General features: G+C 34.2%; 1 long non-coding RNA gene across 2 annotated transcripts in view; it reads left to right on the top strand.

The window, feature by feature from the left end:
• LOC102484163 (uncharacterized) overlaps nt 1-25669 on the top strand; it is a 181592-nt gene that overhangs the window by 109835 nt on the left and 46088 nt on the right. Inside the window, exon 4 of one of the 2 annotated variants that reach the window (XR_334769.1) lies at nt 1577-1650. The exons of the other annotated variant lie outside the window; for it this stretch is intronic. This is a non-coding gene — a long non-coding RNA (uncharacterized LOC102484163). Of the gene's footprint in view, nt 1-1576; nt 1651-25669 lie in introns of those variants that run through there. 2 annotated transcript variants of the gene reach the window in all.

Below are 25669 nucleotides of genomic sequence, written 5' to 3' on the forward strand. Positions count from 1 at the left end.
CAGCAGGAAATGAGTTGAGTTGAGAGAAAAATGAGCCAAGAGTGTTGAATAGGAGCTCTTGATCAGTGCCAGAGGTTTTTTTTTTTTTTTTTTTAACTTGTTCAAAAACTCAAGAACATATTCAGATGGTTATTGCTCCTTTACTTCTTATATATATGTGAGAAAATATATATAATTTAATCTTTGAAGATTTAATTTAAGTCCCTTTGAATGCATTTGTTTTTATAGAAAAGCACTGTGATTTGAAGCAGGTATAAAAAAAATAGAGAAAAATAAAATGATGGAGTGACAAGACACCTTATGTTACAAATAATTTACTTTGAATTTTTGTATTTATTGAAACATTAATAATGTATATTCTTAAGCCAAAATGATCTAATCCATTATTTTTAATAACTATAAAAATTCCATAATCCTTTACACCAAAAATCTCAGTATCTCTAGATATAGTCTTAAAAATGTGTCAAAGGTTATATACATCATAAATTTTAATAAACATTCTCAAAATGCTTTCCAAATTGCTGTAGCATTTTATGCTGTCCTAGCTTATTTGTGAGAATATCCATTTCACATACTTCTGCCAGTTTTGGATGTGACCTTTTTCTCCATTGTAAGCTAACATATGCTATTCCATTGGAATTTTACATGCATTTTCTTAACTTTTCACTGGTCATAGTTATTAACTTCTAAATTCATTTGTTTATTAAAGAATATCTTTTTGGAATTAATTTCAAGTACAACATTTATTTTATAGGACATACTATTTTTGAGTAAATATATAAAACAATTACACATAAAAGACCCATTTTTCCTCAAAAATCTAAATAGCTTTTATTTAGATATGTAAATCATGCTAATAACACTGAAAAGAATCTAACACTCTGTACATGAAAATAGCAATAACAATTTTCTAAAAGCTTTAGTCTGTATTAATATTAAGCTGCTTATACATCCTTTAATAGCAAGACAATAAAATATTCAGGTTCATTTCATCATGTTTTTCTAAATATCAAAGTAATGTCTACCTTTCTTAATGCTAAAGTAAAATTAATACAAATTTTCATTAATTGAAATGTGCTACACCTAAGAGAACTTCAAAAACTTGGTGGAAAAATGGAATTAAGTACAAGTTCATTATGGTGAAAAACAATTTAAAAATTTATGAATAGTTTTCTCACAATATTCAATTTCCATGATTTTTTTGAAATTTCCCCCCATGTAAGTTTAATGAGGTCAAGAAAAATGTTTTATAATTATTTTTGAATCACTTCAATATTTAGCATGTATCTGGATTCTTATAGTTCCCCAGAAAAGCTTATTAAATTATAATGTTCATCATAAGATTGCCTTCAGTATTTAGTACAATAACTCAACTGCTAGCTGTGCAGAAATGTTTATTTACTCAAGTGATCCTTGAGCAGCCATCTCAACTCTGTAACAATGTCGTCAGCATGACATGGTTTCAATATGCATGATTAATAACACTATGGAGGATTCTCATTATTAATAGTGATTTAAGTTTAAGTTCCTTCATTTTAAAAATATCTAACTTTTAATTTTTTGACGTTTGCTCCAGGGTTGCTGAAAAATAAGAAGAACCTGAAGAGCATGTTTATTTTGGGAGCTAATTATTGAATCATATCACATTACAATGAGACATTTGCTTCTGTGGCATCAGTGCAACTGCATTCTTGGTTCAATAAGTGCTCACAGCATTAAGATTAAAGTAGATAACTAGATTGGCAATGAGATATGCAAAGAATTTATATTTCTTATAGTGAGCTGCTTAAAAATGTGACATAGCTCCAGTTTGACATTCAACTTATATATCTCCCTCCTTGATTACCTGAGCTATGTTCTGCGTTCCCATCTTCTTTCAGTATTTGTTCAAGTTGAAAAGAATTCATATTAGCACATTTTTTTCTTTATGTTTTTGCCATTAGGCATGTGTGCTCGTCAGAGAGAGACAGAGAAAATGAGAGGGAACATGAGAAATCACCCTCCCCACCCCAGGAGGATGGCCACACTGCAATCCCTTCTTCTCCATTTTCTTCCTGGGATTTTGATAACACTTTCATGTGAGCCTGGCATGAAATTCAAGCCATGAGGTCTGAGATTTGAACAGCTGTCAGCCGTGTGGGAATCTAGCACCTTAACCACCAGGAAATATATAGATATATATATATATATAGATATAGATATAGATGGATATATTTTAATATTACATTAGATGCAGTTTATAGGTATTGATTTGGCTGCCTAGAATCATTCATTTAATAAATATCCACTGTTCTAAGTGCTGATGCAGAAAATGCAGCAACAAAGAGAAAGACACAAGACTCCTGCTCAGGAGTTTCTCTTCTACATTATCTGTTAGCCAGTCATCTCTCAAAAGAATAGAGAATGGTGGGTCCAGCTGGTGGCATGGTAGTTAAGGTACTGGATTCCCTCATGGTTGACTATGGTTCAAGTCCCAGATCTGGCAGCTTGCTTTCCCACTTTCTCTCTCTCTCTCTTGCTCTCATGCTCTCTGTTTCTCTCTGGTGAGCACACATGCCCTATACAAATTAAAATAATAACAAGAAGAAAGAAATAAATAATTCTTAGGCAAACAAACAAAAAAAGAGAATAGAGCAGGGTAAGATTGCAAAAAATGTCAGGAAGCTCTATTTTGGGTAGGTTCACCAGGGAATGCCCATGCTAAGATGGCAATGCAGTGGCCTGGAGGAAGAAAGGGAGAAAATCATGCAGGTATTATAAGTAGGGTGCTGCTGGTAGTAGGAGAAGGCCAAAAGTTATTCCAGAAGGAATAATGGCCATGAAATGATACTTGTATTAAACAAGTGGAGTTGATGTTTTCTGAGGTAAAAAGTCAGCTAGTATGTCTGGAATGCAGCTGGTGGTGGAGAAAACAACAGATCCCAGAGTTGGGGACCAGCCCTTTTAGGATGACATAGGTCTGGTGAGGATCTTCGTTTTATTCTTAGAGATACAGAAGCCATTGGAAGATTTTGAGCTAAGAAGTACCGTGTTATGATTTAGAGTTGACAAAGATCACTCATATTTCTGCTAGGCAAAGGCAAATGCAATACCCTTTTAGAAGGGTATTGGAACTTTCAGCTTGAGAAGTGAATGTGGTTTGGTCAGAGACAGTAATAATGTAAGTGGTTAGAAGTAGTAAAATTTGAGACCAGCAGTTAACATAATGTCTATGTCGCTGGACTCCCACGTAGTTGACTGTGGTTCAAGTCCTGGACACGGTAGCTTAAACTCACACCAGGCAAATGTGCGTGCATGCTCAAGATCCTGAGAAGAGAATGGAGAAGAAGAGATTTCGGCATGGCCATCTCCCCTGGTGGGGGGGTGATTTCTCACTTTCTGTCTCTCTGTCTCTGTCTTTCTGGTGAGTGCATGAACCCTATAGCAAAAAACTCTCAAAAAAAAAAAATGAAAGAAAGAAAGAAAGAAAAGAAAAGAAATAGTAAAATTTGGAGTATACATTTAAACTATTAGAAATATTTTTTACTTCATGGTTTCCTTTGAGGTGTGCATAAAAGGTAGAATTATAGAAAAATAAAAGGGTTTTTGACTCAAGCTAGGGGTAGAATAAAGTAGGCATCACTAAAATAAGGAGTAGAAAAAACAAGAACATAGGGTTGAAGATAAGGAAAAGATGGTCAAATTAAAAGAGAAGGAAAAAAGCACACATAAAAGTATTATTTCTGGGCCAGCCTGTGCTGGGCTGGTAGTTAAGGTGGCTGGATCCCACATGCCAACAAAGCTGTTCCAGTCTCAAAAGCAGTAGCTGAAATATACACCAGGCACCATGCATGTGCATGCCCAAAACCCCAAAAGGAGGGTAAATGCAAGAGAAGAGATTGTGTGGCATGACATAACCCATAGGGGATGCTTTCTCATTTTCCTTCTTTCTCTGTCTTTCTGTCTCTCTCTGGTAAACACACATACCCTTTTGGCAAAATTTTTAAAAGAAGTTATTATTGTCAGTGAGTCCCTTTTTAAAAAATTATTATTATTATTATTTTATTTCCAGAGGATGCATGCATTCATCAGATAGACACAGAGAGAGAAACAGCACATCTCCCAGTGGGGTGTGGTCATGCCTCAATCCTTTTCCTTTATTTCTCTGTCCTGTCGGGATTTGGGACATGCAGGCACTTGTGCCTTGTTTGTTTTTCAAGCTGCAAGGGCTAGAATTTGAACCCTGATGGGCCATGTGTGATCCCATTTTCTACAAGTAGCACACAACCATTGTGCTGTGGGGCTAATTTTCCAATGACTCTTTTTTTTTTTTTTTTTTTTGGAGAGATTTTCACTGTAGGGCGCGGGCGCTCACCAGACAGACAGAGACATAGAGACAGAAAGCGAGAAATCACCCCCCAGAGGGGATGGTCACGCCGCAATCCCTTCTCCTCCATTCTCCTCTCGGGATCTTGGGCACGCACACACACGCGCCCGGCGTGAGTTTTAAGCCACTGGGTCCGGGACCCGAACCACGGTCGACTACGTGGGAGTCCAGCGACATAGCCATTACGCTAACTGCTGGTTCCCTCCAATGACTCTTTAAAATGATAATAATCACCAGTATTACCTGAACTTTCATCCTATGTCAGGCCCTCTTCTAAGTACTTTATATGGACCAGTTCATTTAATGCTCTTAACTGCTCTTTGACATAGGTACTTCTATTTCTAGTTTATAAGAGAGAGTTTATTTCTAGTTTACATAAATGAGTTCAGGAGAAAAGGAACATACTTTTTATCATATTATCAAAGTACAGGATTTATAATACTATCAGGGATTTAAAAGTTTATGAATAAGTGAAGATCCTATAATACATCATTGTAACTGTAACTGTTTTCAGCTTTTTTTTTTGTTAGAAACGCATGAATAGGATTTTAAAGAGAGTTAAAAAAATCCTTTCTGCTACAACTACTGTTTTAAAAGAAATGGCAATTTTAGCATTTCTCTGAGCCATTCTTAGAAAAAAAGTATTGCTTTTTTTCACTTTTTTTTTTTTAATTCTGTTGTCAGAAAGGTTCCAAGTGTTCAAATTCAAGCATGCCATGTTCAAGTTGAATTGCCCCTGCACAGCTCTTTCTGAATAGGGTTTTTATACTTTGCAAATAGGCTGATATAAAAATAAAATTCATTTCTATCCAGTATTTTTGTCTAAATGAGGTCACCTTTCTTTAATTCTCTGACGATAAAGCCTAAGAAAACTATATTTGGCCAGGCCAACTCAAATGGCAGACTAGAAAGGAAACTGTAAAATGCAACCTGACAAGGTTGCCAACAGCTCATTTTAGTTCTGTGTCTGTACTTCCTCCCCACCTGACTACATTACAAAGAAAATCCACAGGGAACCAGGTGGCAAAAAAAAAAAAAAAAAAAGAAAAAGAAAAAAAAAAAACAAAACACCTCTATTGCTTCTGATCATTTGATCTCTTGTAGAAGCCAAAGCTAAAATTTACTTATTTTTTTACTCCTCTACTAAAACCTTTATCAACAAAATGGGTCCTGTATTTCTAATATTTATTGATTCTGCCAAAATGTAATCTGATATTAGCTACAGTGATGTATTATTTTCTCTAAAGGTGTGTCTTAGTACAAAAGATAAAAAGACCCAGTCGTTTCCATTTAGACACATAATTTAAATAAATGAGGCCTAAATATGAGCATTTCTTACGTTAATAATTTCCCATGATTCTTTAGATTAGTATGCCACAATAGAATAGAAACAGTCAAAACACAGTGGCTAATTATCCCTTCTCTTTATCGCTAGCCTGAGAGGGCAACTAATGTGCAGGGATAGGGAACCAGCTATTATGCACCATGAATCTTTGGGGTAACAGAATCTTTAAACAATTTTGACCTGGACATTTTGTCATGTAGATTGTCAGAGGGACGTACTTTATCTTTAGTGCATAGGTACAACCTCTGAGAAAACTTTAAATACCTCACAAGATATCACATATTGTTTTTTAAGTGATTTCAACACACAATAGAAACATAAAAATTGAAACATTTTCTCAAAGTGTGATAGTGAAGAAAGATTCACAATATTTTCATGACAATATTCATAGGACAAGGATAAGTTTGTTCTGCAATGATCCTGTACCATAAAGATAGCTTAGATGCAGCATTTAAAAATGATTACAATAGGTACTTCAGTGGAGGAAATGGATCACATATATAAGATTTCTTGATGCTGGTGTTAGTAGTTTCCAAAACATTGCTCATTAACCTGATTTGTGTTTTTTAGAGCCATACTTTCAAGTCAGGATTAAATGTATATAAAATGTTTGCCTAGTCTCCAAGAACGAATATGTTTTACCCACTTAGCTCTGCAATGATTTCATAAAAAGAAATGCATGAAATCATCATATCATAAAAGTCTAAATACTTGGAAGTATAGTGTGGTTGATCCTATGATTTTATGATAGGAAGAAAACATTTATAAAGTAGTCCTTCTATAAATGACCACCTTTAATTTTATGAGATCGTCTCCTGCATGAAGAAAATTTGAATAACCTAAAAATTATAAATATAGAAACATTTGGATTTGAATCTTATTGCTTATAGTATTCCCTTACATCCTTAAAATAATTCTTCCTTCTCCTATAACGTACCTTTCATTTTCTAGACACAGTTGTGCAGAACTTTTCTCCTCCTTATTTTTGAAATATACAGGAATAAACTTAATCTTATTTCTTCATATAATGTTTTATTTAAAACATAGTTTTCCTGAGTCACCCTCCATTGCAATTGAACAGCAACACTAAAACATAAACTAAGTTCTTTTTTGAGTAAGGGGACAATTAGACCGTCTTTTTAATGTTGCTTTTCTCTTCAACCATGCAATCACATCTTAAAAAGAAATACGGTCTCAATCCTGTCTGCACATAAGATATACCTGAGTACCCTATTTAAAATGGCCTGGGCTTAATCCCAGACAAATCGGGGACTCTCAAGGCATGAGCCCTGGCTCTGCCATTTTAAAATTGCTCCCTAGGAGATAATAATGTGCAGACAGGTTGATAACCACTAAACTAGAGATGTCAAAAATATCTAGCTAATGAAGATGATTATAAAATAAGTGAAATCATAGAGCTATTTGTAACATCTGTGTTTCTCTCTAGATCATAGTTAAGCTATTTGAAATCCCTATTAAAAGGATTTGCAATTATAAATCAGCATCAAAATTTAGGTGTCTGTGCATATCATCATTCCTTTGTAATAGGCCACTATGTAGCAACAGATGAGTGGAATCACAGGAAAGAAATTTGTTTGCTATGATTCTCTTTTTTTCCTCTCTTATTACACCTTACAATTTACATGAATATATCTATAGGAATAAACATGTATCTGATGTTCAAGAATGTCCTCTAAATTTCTTCTTACCTTTCGAATGACTTCCAGAAAATAAAGGTCTTGCAAGTCCCTTAGCAAAGCCTCACTTGGAATAATGACTCTGTAATAAGAAAAAAAGAACCTTTACAGAATTTGTGCACTGATAATTTATACCACTGTTGTTAAAGATATGGTGCTCATTTGCTCAAACATGTGACATAGAGGTAAAGGTGCTAGATCCCACAATGCCTTCTATGTGGTTTTAGTCCTGAACCCAGAGGCTTGAAAATCACGCAGGGAGCATGTGCATGCATTTCCAAAATCTGAGGAGAAGGGATTGTGGCATGGTCATCCCCCCTTGGGGGTAATTTCTCATTTCCTCTCTTTCTTTCTCTCTCTTTGTCTCTCTAGTGAGCACACACATACTATAGCAAAACTAAAAAATCTAAAATGAAAATATTTATATGTATATATATATGTATATATATATACACACACACACACGTATAACTAAAAGTGTGCATATACTTTATTAATTAGAACACATGATTTAAACTTTGAAATCTGATTTACCAATTAAAACTTTTTTGGGGGGAGAGGTTTTTGCTACAGGGTGAGTGCGCTCACCAGAGAGATAGAGAGATAGAAAGAGAGAATTCACCCCCCAGGGGTGATGGCCACGCCGCAATCCCCTCTCCTTCATTCTCCTTTTGGGATCTTGGGCATGCATGCACATGCATCCGGCGTGAGTTTAAGCCACCGGGTCCAGTACTTGAACCACGGTCGACTACATGGGAGTTCAGCAACATAGCCATTACACTAACTGCTGGTTCCCCCAATTAAAACTTCTATTCAGTGTTTCAATCTCCACCAAATTTCCCTTCTCCCCTACTCTCTCTCATACACTAACACACACATTCCCATATATACTTGATTCTCTTTTTGTCTAGCAACTCTGAGCCAGAACTCAGTATAGATAATTTCTCCTCTTTCACACTGTTAGCATTTTTTCTTAGTTCAAATAAGATAGTATTAAGAATTTACAAAGGAGGGAACCAGCAGTTAGCATAATGGCTATGTCGCTGGACATCCCCTCTGGGGGGTGATTTCTCGCTTTCTGTCTCTATGTCTCTCTCTGTCTGTCTGGCGAGCGCCCGCGCCCTACAGTGAAAATCTCTCCAAAAAAAAAAAAAAAGAAGAATTTACAAAGGAAAAATAGCTCTCAAGATTCAACATAGTATAATGGGAAGAGCATTAATTCTCTATTATGTATTTTTACTTTGTGACCGTGTGCAATTAAAATTGTTGAATTTCTATTTTTGAATCTTTAAAGCAGAGCTAAAATTAAATCTTCCTTGCCTACTTTGTAGGAACATATAGGAAAAAATGGAATTTTTGAGATAACAGAAATGTCCTATATCTTGCTTCTAGTGGTGTCTGCAAGGAAATGAATTAACATTAAAATGTAAACTTAAAATAAATGCATTTTATTATAAATTAATTATTCCTCAGTAATTTATTTACAAAAAGTTGTTCGTTTGACTGCTTTGGAAAGGGGAAGGCAATATTATGGTTTTTTTTATCTATTATAAGAAATTAGAATCCAGGCCAAAGAGAATAATAATAGATTTTATAATGCTATAGATCATAATTTACAGTAAAGACTATAACAGTTATCAATATATATTAACAAAATATACAGGAATTGTTTTTTTCTTTTTTTGGAGACGTTTTTGCTATAGGGCATGTGCACTCACCAGAAAGACAGAGAGAGACAGAGAGCGAGAAATCACCCCCCAGGGGTGATGGCCACGCTGCAATCCCTTCTCCATTCTTTCGGGATCTTGGGCACGCACACACATGTGCCCGGTGTGAGTTTAAGTCACCAGGTCCAGGACTCGAACTGCAGTCGACTACAGGGGAGTCCAGCAACATAGCCATTACAGTAACTGCTGGTCCCAATATACAGGAATTTTTATAAAGCAAAAACTATAAGATATGCAAGTTAAAATATGAAGAATAGTGCTAATAGTTGCGGTTAATCCTTAGTACCTAATGTATCAATATGGACAAAAATGGTAAAAGATTTAGAAGACTTTTGGTCTCTAATCAGTAGGATAGTTATGTTCATAATATCTATGAAACCATACAAATGTTAACACACTTTCTCTAAAGTACACTAAATATTTTAAAAATTGAACATGTTTAGGGTCAATAAACAAGAAGTACCATAAATTAACAATTACAGAAATTATAGTCAAAGAAAGAAACACAAAAATACGGAAGAAATAAAAAACAGTAAAAAAAAAAAAAAAAAAAAAAAAAAAAAAAAAAAAAAAAAAAAAAAAAAAAAAAGGAGAGAAACCAGGCTGGCCCTTCTGCCTGTGGTTAAGGAAACCAGATCCTACACAGCCAGTCAGGTTCTAATCCTGGCCCCAACAACTTGAGGAAAACACTGGGCACATGTGTTTGAAGGCCTAAAATCTCAGTAAGATGGAATAACGATTGTGATCAGCAGGTGACATTGTGGTTAAGGCACTGGATTCCCACATGGTCAATGGAGGTTTGAGTCCTGGACCTGGTGGTTTGGCAATCACACCAGGTGCAAGTGTGTGCATACCCAAAATCCTGAGTGGAGAATTAAGGAGAAAGATTATAGCCTGACTATCCCCTGGGTGGTGATTTCTCACTTTCTCTCTGGCTCTGTCTTTCAATTAAAGCATATATCCTATGATGAAAACCTACCCAAAAATAAGAAAAAGAAAGAAAGAAAACATTGAGAAATGGAGAAAGGATTGTGGCATGACTATGCCCTCTTTGGGGGTGCTTTCTCCCCCTCTCTCTGTTGAACAAAAACACCCTCTAGAAGTTAGAAAAAATAGATACATTTTTAAATTTTATTTTATTTATTATCATAATCTTTTCTATATTACATTGAATCACATATATCTTTACAGTGTATACATTTCTTTTTCCAGTATGATTACCACGCATACCAGTCAAGACAAAGACATTACTATCCACATCGTCATAATCAAATAGCTTTTCATCATTTTTTCACGTCATTATCATTACTTATTCTCATTATTTTTAAAGTATTCAATCACTATGTATCATTTGGCTTGTATAAAGAATTTATCCAACGTGAAATACTTCTCAGACCAGTCCACTTGAGAATACTATACATGTTATCATCAACAGATAATAAACCATTTCTGTGTCCCACTAATGTCATGCCTGTCTATTTGTTCTCTTGCTATCCTTCTCTATATTTTTCCCTTCTCCCCCTGCCCTGTTCCACACCATCTTTAGCATCCATAACTATTTTCACTGCTTTTATGCTCTTCAATATTTCTATCTCTACCATAAAGAATAAACATTTTTAAAAAGATGTGTGTCCATGCACATACAAACACACCCATTAGCTTGAGTCACTGGGGATATAAAAATTGTATTGCAGGGGCCAGCAGGTGACTTAGTGGTTAAGGCTCTGGACTCCCATGTGGCTGACTGTGGTTCTAGTCCTGAACTTGGCAACTTGAAAATCTTGCCAGGTGCAAGTGTGTATGTGCCCAAAATCTAAGGAGGAGAATGGAGGAGAAGGAACTGTGGCATGGTCACCCCTCCAAGGGGTGACTTCTCATTTTCAATCTCACTGTCCCTGTCTGTCTCTGGTGAGCACATGTGCACTATAGCAAAAACCTAAAGAAAAAAAATGTATTGCAAGGTTACAGAATTAAAATAATTATAATAATAACACGCATAATAGAATATGTGGAATAAAATTAAATGAGTGATATAAAAATGCCTAAGCTTAAATACTTACATCAAAAGAACATAAAAAGAAAAACAAATGAACTATATATCCATAGTGAAAGCAGATATAGTAAAATAAAAGTAAAATTGATGAAAAGCAGAAAATGAATTAGAAATCAGAAAAACAAAACAGTAAGTGATTAAATCACATCATCATTCCCATAAAAAATTCATTGAAATTAATAAGTAACTAACCTTATTAAAAATTAATAGAAAATTTAATTAAGAAAAGAAATGACAAGAAACATAATCATTGAAATAGAGATTTTAAAAGTCCATTCTTCATTCATCTATTCATCTATTCAAATTTCTTTCAAAAACTTGGTTTAATAGGTAATGTTCTAGAAAATGAAGTTTACCAGGATTTACCCATAGAGATGACAAGTACAATATAAACAGAGTAATTTTCCCCAGAAAAAAATGAGAAATTTCTAAAAGTGAGAAAATAATAATCCAGAAATTCTAAAACTAAGACATTTTTTAAAATTAGAAAATTCTAAACATGACTCTGTAGCATATGGTTCAGGGAATTTTACAGTGGAATTCTGTGAAATCTTCAATGATCTGATAATCTCCAAGATTCTTTTTTTTTTTTTGAGAGGTTTTTTGTTTTGTTTTGTGGTTTTTTTTTAGAGGTTTTTGCTATAGGGCACGTGCGCTCACCAGAAAGACAGAGAGAGACAGAGAAATAGAAAGCGAGAAATCACCCCCCAAGGGGGATGGCCATGCCACAATCCCTTCTCCTCCATTCTCCTCTCGGGATCTTGGGCATGCACGCACATGTGCCTGGCATGAGTTTAAGCCACCGAGTTTGGGACTCAAACCACGCTCGACTACATGGGAGTCCAGCGACATAGCCCTTACACCAACTGCTGGTTCCAATCTCCAGTATTCTTTAAATGACTCTACTATCCAAATAAAAAAAAGTTTCCAAAGTCTTTAGTATTGGCTAATAACTATAATATGAATACTCAGGCTTGAATAAAGATCACTAAATATAAAGGAAAAAAAATAAGAAACCAACAATCTAATGGCTATATAAAAATTCCAAAGATAATATGAACAAAATCCAATACTAGACAATATTATATTACAAAATCATACATCATGATCACATGTGATTTATGTCATGACCACAAATATTAAGACACCCATTAATATAATTCTAATATTCAATCTAATTTTTTACCATATTCAAAACAAATTCACTAAATTCCACATCCATTCTTACTTAAATAGAATCAACCTTTCTTGCTTAATGGTGAGATCCTTACTGCATTACTGCTAAATTCAGGAATAACATAAGGACCTTTGATGGCACTCCTTTTATCAGACATTTTATTAGATATATGTCTGCACAGTCAGTCATGAGGGAATAGCCAGAGCACTTGTGTAAAAAAAGAACTGAGAGAAATAAAACTGCCCCTATCTACATATATTGATAGTATGCCTAGAAAATCCAGGAATTTCATCAGAAAGAAGAAATGAACATTGGCATGTTGTTAGTTTTCCTTCATACTGAGGGGGAAAAATTATGTCTTTAACAATTAATGATGGTATTTATTTTGTCCTACAAAGCCACATAGAATAAGTTTCGATCTTCTTCATATAGTCCTTTAAGAAGTCTCAAAAAAAACCCCAAAAACTAAAAAACTAAAAACAGAAACAAAACCCTTCATCCCCCCCCCAGATCTATTCTCTTGCAAGGGGGCATGACTTTTAAAGTTATAATATATTATCTGAGTTCTTTACATTTATTTTTTAGATTAATTCTATTTTGTTTAGATGTTTCTTAAAATATTGTCACCAGAATAGGGAAAAATATGTCAAGTATGTTACTTAACATGAACTAAAAGCTAGTGTATTGTTCTACTGAATTTACAGGATGAATATGTATGCGTGTATATATATGTATATGTATATGTATGTATATGTGTATATACATATATATACATATATGTATGTATATATATATATGTATGTATATACATATATGTGTATATATGTATATGTATATATGCATATATATACATATACATGTATATATAACTTGTGTATAACATGTATATATAACTTGCCATCAAACCAGACATTTTAAAAAATAATAGGAGGTACTATTAATAATTACACTGGGACAATAGGTATAAAATAATTCTGTCCATGGCAAAGAGGGTTGAATGCCCTGTCCTCCTAAATCATTCTACCTTTCTATTAATGTGATCTAAATTTTCATTATCCTCAGTTTATAATAGGTAAGATATAATAAGGGAAAGAATCCAATCTGACATAGTGTGTTAACAAGGATGAGTGAATCTGAACAAGTTGTTTCATTAATTTGAGCCTCAACTCTCTTATATGTAAAACTAGAGAAATAGAAAGCGAGAAATCACCCCCCAAGGGGGATGGCCATGCCACAATCCCTTCTCCTCCATTCTCCTCTCGGGATCTTGGGCATGCACGCACATGTGCCTGGCATGAGTTTAAGCCACCGAGTTTGGGACTCAAACCACGCTCGACTACATGGGAGTCCAGCGACATAGCCCTTACACCAACTGCTGGTTCCAATCTCCAGTATTCTTTAAATGACTCTACTATCCAAATAAAAAAAAGTTTCCAAAGTCTTTAGTATTGGCTAATAACTATAATATGAATACTCAGGCTTGAATAAAGATCACTAAATATAAAGGAAAAAAAATAAGAAACCAACAATCTAATGGCTATATAAAAATTCCAAAGATAATATGAACAAAATCCAATACTAGACAATATTATATTACAAAATCATACATCATGATCACATGTGATTTATGTCATGACCACAAATATTAAGACACCCATTAATATAATTCTAATATTCAATCTAATTTTTTACCATATTCAAAACAAATTCACTAAATTCCACATCCATTCTTACTTAAATAGAATCAACCTTTCTTGCTTAATGGTGAGATCCTTACTGCATTACTGCTAAATTCAGGAATAACATAAGGACCTTTGATGGCACTCCTTTTATCAGACATTTTATTAGATATATGTCTGCACAGTCAGTCATGAGGGAATAGCCAGAGCACTTGTGTAAAAAAAGAACTGAGAGAAATAAAACTGCCCCTATCTACATATATTGATAGTATGCCTAGAAAATCCAGGAATTTCATCAGAAAGAAGAAATGAACATTGGCATGTTGTTAGTTTTCCTTCATACTGAGGGGGAAAAATTATGTCTTTAACAATTAATGATGGTATTTATTTTGTCCTACAAAGCCACATAGAATAAGTTTCGATCTTCTTCATATAGTCCTTTAAGAAGTCTCAAAAAAAACCCCAAAAACTAAAAAACTAAAAACAGAAACAAAACCCTTCATCCCCCCCCCAGATCTATTCTCTTGCAAGGGGGCATGACTTTTAAAGTTATAATATATTATCTGAGTTCTTTACATTTATTTTTTAGATTAATTCTATTTTGTTTAGATGTTTCTTAAAATATTGTCACCAGAATAGGGAAAAATATGTCAAGTATGTTACTTAACATGAACTAAAAGCTAGTGTATTGTTCTACTGAATTTACAGGATGAATATGTATGCGTGTATATATATGTATATGTATATGTATGTATATGTGTATATACATATATATACATATATGTATGTATATATGTATATGTATGTATATACATATATGTGTATATATGTATATGTATATATGCATATATATACATATACATGTATATATAACTTGTGTATAACATGTATATATAACTTGCCATCAAACCAGACATTTTAAAAAATAATAGGAGGTACTATTAATAATTACACTGGGACAATAGGTATAAAATAATTCTGTCCATGGCAAAGAGGGTTGAATGCCCTGTCCTCCTAAATCATTCTACCTTTCTATTAATGTGATCTAAATTTTCATTATCCTCAGTTTATAATAGGTAAGATATAATAAGGGAAAGAATCCAATCTGACATAGTGTGTTAACAAGGATGAGTGAATCTGAACAAGTTGTTTCATTAATTTGAGCCTCAACTCTCTTATATGTAAAACTGAAATAACTAAATTTTGAAGCATTAATAAAAAAATAGAATTCTCATAGGAAAAATAACAGAAAATGTTTTCTAATTGTTTGATGTCACTCATTGTCCTTTATTTAACAGCTGGGTACTCTGTGGGGGACATGATATTCTTATTAATAATAATAATGAAAAGTAACCATTATCAAGGACCTTCAAATGACAGGCACTTTACATTAATTATCTCTAGTCCTCACAAGGACACTGTAGGAGATTTATAATAATATAACTGAGATTCAGAAATGAAGAATGATTGACCAAGCTGTAAGCACTGACATGTAATGAGACAGCTATGCTTGACCTTTTCTTTATTTTTTCTCCTTAGAAAACAATGAATAACCCAAATATTTAAAAAATGATAGAGGTCCAGCCATATTGGCAGTGGCATGCTACTCTGTAATGCTAGAGCCATGTCACAGATAGAGGTCTCATCCCCAGTTGACCTGAAACATGCTAGGCATGCCTGTGGTCCTGGCTGGCTGGAAGGCAGGGTGGGGATAATGAGCATAACAAGATCCTGTCAGGATGCCCAGTGCCTTTTCTTTCTCAGTAAAATAGATTTTAAAAATAAATAAAAAATGATATAATAAACATTAACGCATGTACCACTCTCTTAGAATACATTATCCTTTTTTTTTTCATGTTTGCTTTGGTTGTTGCTTTTAAAGAAGCAAACACATTAAAGATACAGGCAAATCCCCCTGGATTTCTTCTACATTAAATTTACTTCTGCATTCCCCAGAAGAAACTATCATTCTTTGTTTGTTATCTTTTTTTTTCTGTAACATGGAATGAATTGTGCTGAGTCTATTCTTTTGCAATCTCCATTTTTTTTCAACTTTATAGATACATGATACTCTAATTTACTAATTTATTTCTCTTAGTTTTGTATGATCTTTTTGAACATTTAAGGTGCTTCCAGTGTTTAATAATCACAATGGCAAAGTATTCACATATATATCTTCTGTAGTACATGATTTGGACCCTGTGAGCCATCTGCCGCCCTAATACTTCTTAGAACTGAAGTCACACTTCTATACTCTGCCTTACAGTTCTGGGGATGGGACTCCAGGATCCCTTGATGCCCCCCTTAATTTCTGCCAAGTGGAATGGCAAACAATGAGGAAGAGAAACAAGGAAGAGGAAATGTCCTTTCTGCTTGCAGGTAGAATATGTGCTCGTCTCTCCAGTAGCAGAAGGTATCAAGAATTCCAGTATCACATTTTTTTCCCATTTTCCTAGCTCCAATATTAATAAAAGCAGCAATCTTACAGGGAACCTCTGGTTGTTGGAATACCAGCCATTCCATGATCTTTTTGATAACTTTATAAAGAAAAAAACTTTCTCATTTTTGATAGAGTGCATACTAAATAAACACAGATACATAAAAATACACAGCCACACACATACTTGTTTCTTATTAGTTTCTATCATTCTCAATGTATTAATTTAATCCTCATTAAGAAATAATTACATTATTGGGACCAGCAGTTAGCGTAATGGCTATGTCTCTGCACTCCCACATAGTCGACCGTGGTTCAAGTCCCGGACCCAGTGGCTTAAAACTCATGCCGCAATCCCTTCTCCTCCGTTCTCCTTTCGGGATCTTGGGCACGCACGCACACGTGCCTGGCACGAGTTTTAAGCCGCTGGGTCCGGGACTCGAACCGTGGTCGACTATGTGGGAGTACAGCGACATAGCCATTACGCTAACTGCTGGTCCCGAGAAATAATTACATTATTTTACCAAGGTTATATTCAAGATGAAAAATTATAGGCTTGAATGAAAGAATGGCCTTAAAATTCAACCTCTCATGGGACCAGCATTTAGCGTAATGTCTATGTCGCTGGACTCCCACGTAGTTGACTGCAGTTCGCGTCCCAGACCCGGTGGCTTAAAATTCACGCCGGGCGCGTGTGCGTGCATTCCCTAGAACCTGGGAGGAGAAGGGAGGAGAAGGGATTGAGGCGTGGCCATCCCCCCTGGGGGGTGATTTCTTGCTTTCTGTCTCTCTGTCTCTGTCTGTCTGTCTGTCTGGTGAGTACATGCACCCTATAGCAAAAACCTCTCCAAAAAAAAAAAAAAATTCAACATCTCATTAATGGAACTTTCCTTTTATCTTCACTATTTGAAACCTAAAGAAATGCAAAAATGGGTATTTTTATTTATTTATGTTCTAAATACTTGACACTCCTTGAAAGGATATCAGAATATTCAGAATAATGGTACACTAAATAAGATAGTAAAGTACCTTTTCTTCATGCTAATATTTCTTTAAAGATTTCACATCATACAATTTGTGTTACTAGTTTTGTAATGAAAATAATCAGAAAATGAAATGTAATTAAAATAATCAGAATAAACTTGTAATAAAAAAATGATTGCCAGACCTGAGCAACGATTAGATTTTTTTTCAAATCAAACTGATAATATATTATTAGGACTAGAAATGAGTAGATTTAAATTTAACGGGTCTTATGAAAAATAATAATACTTTTTTTTGGAGAGTTTTTTCTTTTTTTTTTGCTGTAATGGTGAATGTAGGGTGTGTGCATTCACAGAAAGACAGAGAGAGAAAAAGAGACAGAAAGCGAGAAATCACCCTCCGGGAGGATGGCCATGCTGCAATCCCTTATCCTTCATTCTCCTCTCAGGATCTTGGGCATGCATGCACACATGCCTGGCATGAGTTTAAGCCACCGGGTCCAGAACTCAAACCACAATCAACTACATGGGAGTCCAGAGACATAGCCATTATGCCAACTACTGGTTCCACAAATAATAATACTTTTATTGTGACCTGTTTACCTATGCCATAAATACTGAAGTTTGAGAGGAGCTAAGATATATAATTGTCTACAGTTTAGTGTCTTCCCACTGGGCAAGTCCTTCACATACTTGTCAGCAGGTAAGGCGCATTATCATAGTAAACACTTAGCAGAGATTTAATGAGGTTGTCATAGTCCATTCAAGCAACAAATACTATAAACAGGTTAGCTTACAAATAACAGAAATGTATTTCCTATAGTTCTGGAGACTAGGAAATCTTAAGATCAAAACAGAATCAAAACCTAGAGAAAACCCATTTTCCAGTTTATACATGATGCCTTTTTCCTGGGTCCTTACATGGTAAATGGGGTGATGGAGTTCTCTCAGTCCTCTTTTACAAAAGCACTAATCCCATTCATGAGAGTTCTGTCTTCATTATTTAATCACTCCTAAGGACCAACCTCCTGATACTATTACTTTGGGAATTAGGATTTCAAGATAGCAATTTAGGAAACATAAACATTCAGTCCATTAAAGAGATGACCATAGAAAAGTAGTGATAAGAATTCAAAATAATATAAAGCTGCTTGCTATGAGATTTGGGATCTTAGGAGGGGAATTAAAGATGGATGTATTAATAAGTGACCTGACTGAAGACATCTCTTAGACAGGATCATTCTTTTTACATCTAACATACACATATTCTGATTATGACCTGACTTTATGTTATATCTCTGCTCCATAGTTTCCATTTCTTAAAGAAAATTCAGAAAATTTGGATATTTAGATTCCTTTGAAGAACACTGGTCATTTGAACAGATTTTTTGTTGACATGTAGTGTTTGGGTTATGGTGAATCATTATGTATGCTTTCATGCAATTGGAGTTGGGGTGAAGGAAAGAGAAGTTTATTATGTAGTGTGTTAATCCATGAGACCTTCCTACTAATAAGTTGAGGTAGACAATAAAAAAAGAACATGTGCTTGTTCTGCACAGCAAAGGAAAAACAGAATGAAGAGACTACCTACAGAATGGAAAAAAGTATTTGCAAACTGTGTTTGAGAAGATATTATCTGGAGTTTATAAGAAACTTAACTCAATAGCAAAAGCTAAACCATCCAATTATTGCTCAGTGGTAAATAAAAGGAGGACCAACAAAAGGGATAAGACTAGGAAAAATGTCTTTACTTCAGAATGACCTGGGTGCTGGGGCCAGCAGGTGGCATGGTGGTTAAGGTACTGGACTCCCTATGACTGACTGTGGTTTGAGTTCCGGACCTAGTGGCTTCAAAATCACGTGGAGTGATGTGTGTGCATGCCTCAGACTCCAGGAGAATGGAGCAGAAGGAATTGCAGCACAGCCATACCCTCTGAAGGAGCGATTTCTTAGTTTCCCTCTCAATGTCTCTCTGTCTCTCATCAGTGAACTCTAATGGAAAAAAAAAAAAAAAAGAGAGAGAGAGAGAGAAGGAAAGACAGACCTGGGTGCTAATCCTGGTTCTTCACTTAAATGTTGTATTGTTGAGGATTTACAGGAAGCTAGTTTCTATTCCAGGGGTGAGTTCCCTAATTTTAAATACAAACCTGCTAAAAAACATGGTTTCAAGGCTTCTGTGTGTGATTGCTATACCAGGTGAGCACCCAAATTTTCCTTTTTGTATTTGGTCTCAGGATAAGATTTAGAACCCAGGAAATTTAGTGAGACATGTATTTGATACTTTGTTTGGGAAAAGATGAGTAACAACTAAATAGGAAAAAATTTGCTTCAACAGGCTGTTAGCAAACAGCCAAGAAAGTCACAATGCTAAGTCTACTACATTGACCACAGTGCCTTTGTAGTTAAACTGCTAATGTACTGGAAGAAACAGAGAAGCTGAATATTTTAAATATTAATCTACCTAATACAAGATAGTGTTGCATTTTCCTATAACCCTCCTTTTAATAAAAACTCGGAATTTCTTAAAAAAGACCAGTGGTGATTTATTTCACATTAGATCATAATAACCTAAGCTTAACATTTTAGGTGATTTATGAATTTAAGCAAATGATGTGAGAAAATGAAGAAGAGATTCATGGTTTGGAAAGTTCACTGATAAAACACTTCCAGTGAAATATTCTCTTCAGAAAAATCTCTATTATACATACTGCAAAGCAGTAGTTCATAAGAAAGTATCGGGAGAGCTTTTGGTTTTAATGGAAAATCATCACCACATTTTAATGCTTAAAGTTAATTTATAAAATATATTTTTGAAGTGCTTTTCATGCTCTTTATATTTTATGATAGTTTCATTGCCATAATCTTTCATTATTAATTAATTATTGCAATTTCTTTAGGGCGATTAACACTTCTTTTTAAAAATTTGTGCTAATTTGAGTGTTACTGAAAATAGAATTATATTGCCCTCACTAGCATGCAACACAGTGGTGGAAAATATGGACGATGCCCAGCATATCATCATCGAAGTTAGACATAAATGAGCCTAACAAGTTTTTTCCCTGCTAATGTAAAATGGTTTCTAATGATACTTTAATTACTAATATGACATGATATCTAAGCTCTTCTTGAAGGCCCAGCTAAGTTTTGAAAAGAGATTATGAAACTTTACTCAATATCATAATTTAACACATTCTGTTCTATGGAATGGTGTATCCTAGCAGCGTAAAAAATATACTCAACTTAATACATATCTCAAAAAAATCTAGTAGAACTCTTAACAAATGTGCACAACATAATGAACATAAAGTTCAATGTTGAAAATGAATATGTGCATATTCTTTATTTGATTATTATACACTGTATGTATGCTTTTAAAAAACCATACTATATCCACAAAAATATACACCAAGTATATGTAAACCAGAAGCCTAATAGAAATAATTACCTAAGCATGATGACAGATTCATCAATCCTAGTATATTCTATTATTCTTGCTTTTGATATATTTGAGGTTATTAAATGCATACAAATTTTCCTAGTAAATTAAAACTTTTTCTTAAGTAGCAACCTGATGTCTGATACTGTACATTTTTTGATGTAAAGTTCATCTGAACCTATTATTGTAGTCCCAGTTCCATACTTAATATTTGCAAGGTTATATGCATTTTTGGGGGGGAGAGATTTTTGCTATAGGGCATGTACGTTTGCCAGAAAGACAGAGAGAAACAGAGAGACAGAAAGCGAAAAATCACCCCCTAAGGGGGCTGACCACACCATCAACACATTCTGGTCCCAGTTATATACATTTTAATGTTAAATTTTTATATGCTTATATTATATGTCTGATAAACATTATATAGATGATGTTTAAAATTTGTTCTAACAGTGTCTTACAACTGAAAGTTTAGTCCAATTTTTATTGATTGCATATGCATATTTACATGTATATGATACATTTGTTAATGTATCATATTGATAGCTATATACATTAGTTTCATTATACATATATGTAATTTTACACATCATTTTATATAGTACAGTTGTATATACATATGTTATATATACATGTTATATGTATGCCTTCAAAAGTTTCAAATTTATTTCTGTATTCAAAATTTACTCTAGTTCCATTGCCTTTTTTAAAAAATTATTTTTCTCTTTCTCTTATTTCACCTGCTTTGGAAGTTATAAATTGAGTTTTGTCCTTTTTGAGAGAGAGAGATTTTTGCTATAATGTGCACACGCCAGAGAGACAGAGAGAGACAGAAAGCGAGAAATCACCTCCGCAAGGGGGATAGCCACATCGCAATTCCTTTTCTTCCATTTTCCTCTCTGGACTTTGGGCACTCAGCATGAGTTTTAAGCCACCAGGTTGGGAACTCAAACCATGGTGGACTACATGGAAGTCCAGTGATGTAACCATTATGCCTATCTGTTAGTCCATACATTGTTTTTTCCTATGAGTAGTTACCCTTAAAATTCTATTAATGATGGAATTTTATTTAATGATTCATATAGTTATTAAGTGTCTTAATGTCTTTCCTGAATAATACAATGATTACACAAAAATTTAACCCATGTCATCTACTTCCTAACCTAAATGGGCCTGTTTTTTTATATTTTAGGTCTCTCATTTTCATTAATGTCACAAATTATACATTATAATTATTTACTATATACAGACACAGTTATTTATTTATTTTACACCACAGTCGCTGCTCTACCACTCTACTTTTGGGACTTTGGGCACGCATGCACACACACACATAGCATGAGTTTTAAGCCACCAGCTTCGATACTAAAACTATGGTAGACTGCTATCTGCTGGTTCCCCAGACATAGTTAACTTTAGGTTTGTACACATGTAAAATATTATTTTTGCTCACCATGTGTTCTTTTATTCTAATTTGTTCTTTTGGGATTCTTATCTTTTTTCGTTTTCTTATAATACATGCTTTCAAGTTCCTTTGGTAGAATATTTTGGTGGCTAACTTCTTTATCATTTACCTAAATATCTTTATCTATTTTTAAGGAATTATTTATTAATTTTATTTATTTATTTATTTAATTTGACCAGACACACACACACACACAAACACACACACAGAGTGAGAAAGCAAGTCACCAAGTCCAGGATGCTAACTGCGATCAGCCATGTGGGAGTGTCCAGCACCTTAACCACTGTGTCACCTGCTGGCCCCTATTTATTTATTATTTTTAAAAGATTATTCTGCTATGTTTGAGATTCTAAGTTAAGGCTTTTTTTTTTTCTTTTAATCACTTACAATGTAATACTCTACTATCTTCTTGCCTTTGTTATTTCTTGTATAAAGTCTTTTCTTGCACTGAACACTATTCCTTTGAGGTAATTTGTCATTTCTCTTAGACATTTTTAGATTTTTATTTTTAATACATTGCTATTACTCTAAATAAATGTGCTAATTCTGGGTTCCTTTTTATCTACTGTTTTTGGTATAGACAATGTTTCACGTATCAACAAATCCATATTACTTACTATTTTAAAAAAACTTTAGCCTTTATTTATTTAATATTACCTTTTATTATTATTATTATTATTATTCTCCTTTTTCTCTTTTTTAAAAATGTTTTAAAAGAATTATTTTATTTAACTTTTATTTATTATTATTATCATTATTATTTTCCAATTTGATCAGAGAGAGACAGAGAGAGAGAGAGAGAGAGAGAGAGGAAGTGAGAAAGCAAGCCACCAGGTCCGAGACTTGAACCGTGGTTGGCCATGTGGGAGTCCAACACCTTTAATCACCATGCCACTTGCCGGCCCTTCCTTTTTCTGTTTTTATAGGACTCCAATAATTTATATACAAGTATTTCTCATGTTATCTTTATTTTATTTTCCTGAGAATTCTATTTCCTCATTTTTCTAAGCTGTTTTGTTGACAGCTTATCCAGGTTTATTTTTCAGTGTATAAACTCTGTCTTCTGTATCTAATCCACATATTAACCTGGATGATCAATTGTTTTTTTAATTAAAATTTTTATTATCATAATCTTGTTTATATTGCATTGAATCATGTATAACTTTACAGTGTATTACATTTCTTTTTCCAGAAGGACTATCATGCATATCAGTCAAGACAAAGACATTACTATTCACATCATCATCATCAAATAGTTTTTCATCATTTTTCCCAGATTATTATTACTATTCTCATTATTTTTTAAAATATTCAATCACTATTTATCATTTTACTTGTAAAAAGATTTTACCCAACATTAAATACTTCTTAGACCAGTCCAGTTGAGAACACTATACATGTTATCATCAAGTAATAAACCATTTCTGTGTCCCACTAAAGTCACGCCACTCTATTTGTTCTCTTGCTATCCTCCATACTCTTCCCTTCTCCCACCCCATTCCACTCTGTCTTCACCATTGCTAACTATTTTCACTGCTTTTATGCCTTCCAATATTTCAACCTTATAAAGTGTGGATAGTCAGTATGTGGATATATACAATATCTTTCTTTCATATCCTGGCTTGCTTCACTGAGCAATAGATCCTCCATATCAGCCACTTTCTATCAAATGCCAGGGTCTTGTGTTTTATGATTGAGTAGTATTCCATAGAGTATATGTGCCACACTTTTTTAATCCATTCATCTGTTTGTGGACATTAGGGTTGGTTCTATGTCTTAGTGTTCGTGAATAATGCTGCAATAAATATTGATGTGCAAGTGCTTTTCCAACTGAGCATTCGCCTATCCTTTGGGTACGTACCTAGAAGTGGGATTGCTGGATCAAATGGTAGTTCTATTTAAGAAACCTCCATATTGTTCTTCACAGTGTCTGAACCAGCTTACATTCCCACCAACAGTGTAGAAGATTTCCCCTTTCACCACATCTCCGCCAACACTTACCATTTTTTATATATATTTATCTTTGCTATTCTGGCAGGGGCTAGGTGGTATCTCTTTGTGGTTTTAATCTGCATCTCCCTTATGATGAGGGATGTTGAGCATTTCCTTATATGCTTTTTAGCTGTTCACATGTCTTAGAGAGATTTTTGTTCAGCTCATTTTCCTATTTTTTAAATGGGTTAATCATTTTTTTTTTTGAGTAAGCTCCTTGAGTTCCCTGTGAATAGATGATAAATTGTCAACCTAAGTGATTAAATTTTTATTTTTAATATTTTTATTTGGGCTAATTGAAAAAAGAAAAGAAAAGAAAAAAATTAAAACCTTCTTGGGCTCACTGTGGTCTTCACTAAGGAGGCTGGTTTCCACATGGCTGACTGTGTAGTTTGAGTCCTGAACCCCGAGGCTTGAGAAACACTGGGTTTGTGTGCATATGTGTGTGTACATGTGCACCCAAAATCTCAAAAGGCAAGAAAAATGAAAGAGAAGGGATTGTATCATTGGGGGTGCTTTTTCCTATCTTTCTCTCTCTGTGTCTCTCTGCCTCTCTAGCAGGCAAACATTGTCGTCTTTTAGAATGTGAAAGTTTTCTTTCAAATCCTTTTTTATATTTATAATTATTTTTATTTAGTTAATTCCATTAATCATTATTATTATTATTTTAATTTGAAGAAAGCTAGAAAGGGAAAGTGAGAAATAAAGCTACCAGGTCTGTGACTTGAACCACAGTTGGCTATGTGGGAGTCCAACACCTTAACCACCACACCACCTACCAGCCCCCAGCTCCTTTCATTTTTAAATTTTTTGATGTGTGGCTATTTAATGAGATAGATTATATCTACAGCTTTTGGAGTTTCGAATCTGCTATCTGCTTTCTTATGGTGACTTGTTTTCTTAGGTTAGAAATTTTTCTTTCATTTGCGAGATTACATATAATTATAATCAATTTGGTGAATGCTAAGGTACTAATAAGGTTCATTTCTTTCAGAACCTTTCCCTTTGGGGTTTAGCTTAATTTAAGAATTTCACTTCCAGCTGTCCAGCATGCAGAGGCCTGAGGTACACAGATCAAATTGCAGGCCTGATGATTATCATTTTTCCTTAAGGCAGCACCAGTTTATGAGTAGTTTCCCACTAAGTGATCCCCTTTGCCTCCCCACTGCTTTCTTTCTTTGGTTCCTTTAATTTTTTTTTTTTTTTACATTACAGTAAGGGTTTCTTCAGAATATATGCTTTGTTATTTTAGGCAAGAGGTGAATTTCTTTTTCTCCCAGTTTTTGTCATAGGGCATGTGTACTTGCTGGGAAGA

The sequence above is a fragment of the Tupaia chinensis genome, unplaced genomic scaffold, assembly GCF_000334495.1.
Source record: "Tupaia chinensis unplaced genomic scaffold, TupChi_1.0 Scaffold000276_1, whole genome shotgun sequence".
In the NCBI taxonomy this organism is placed as follows: domain Eukaryota; kingdom Metazoa; phylum Chordata; class Mammalia; order Scandentia; family Tupaiidae; genus Tupaia; species Tupaia belangeri.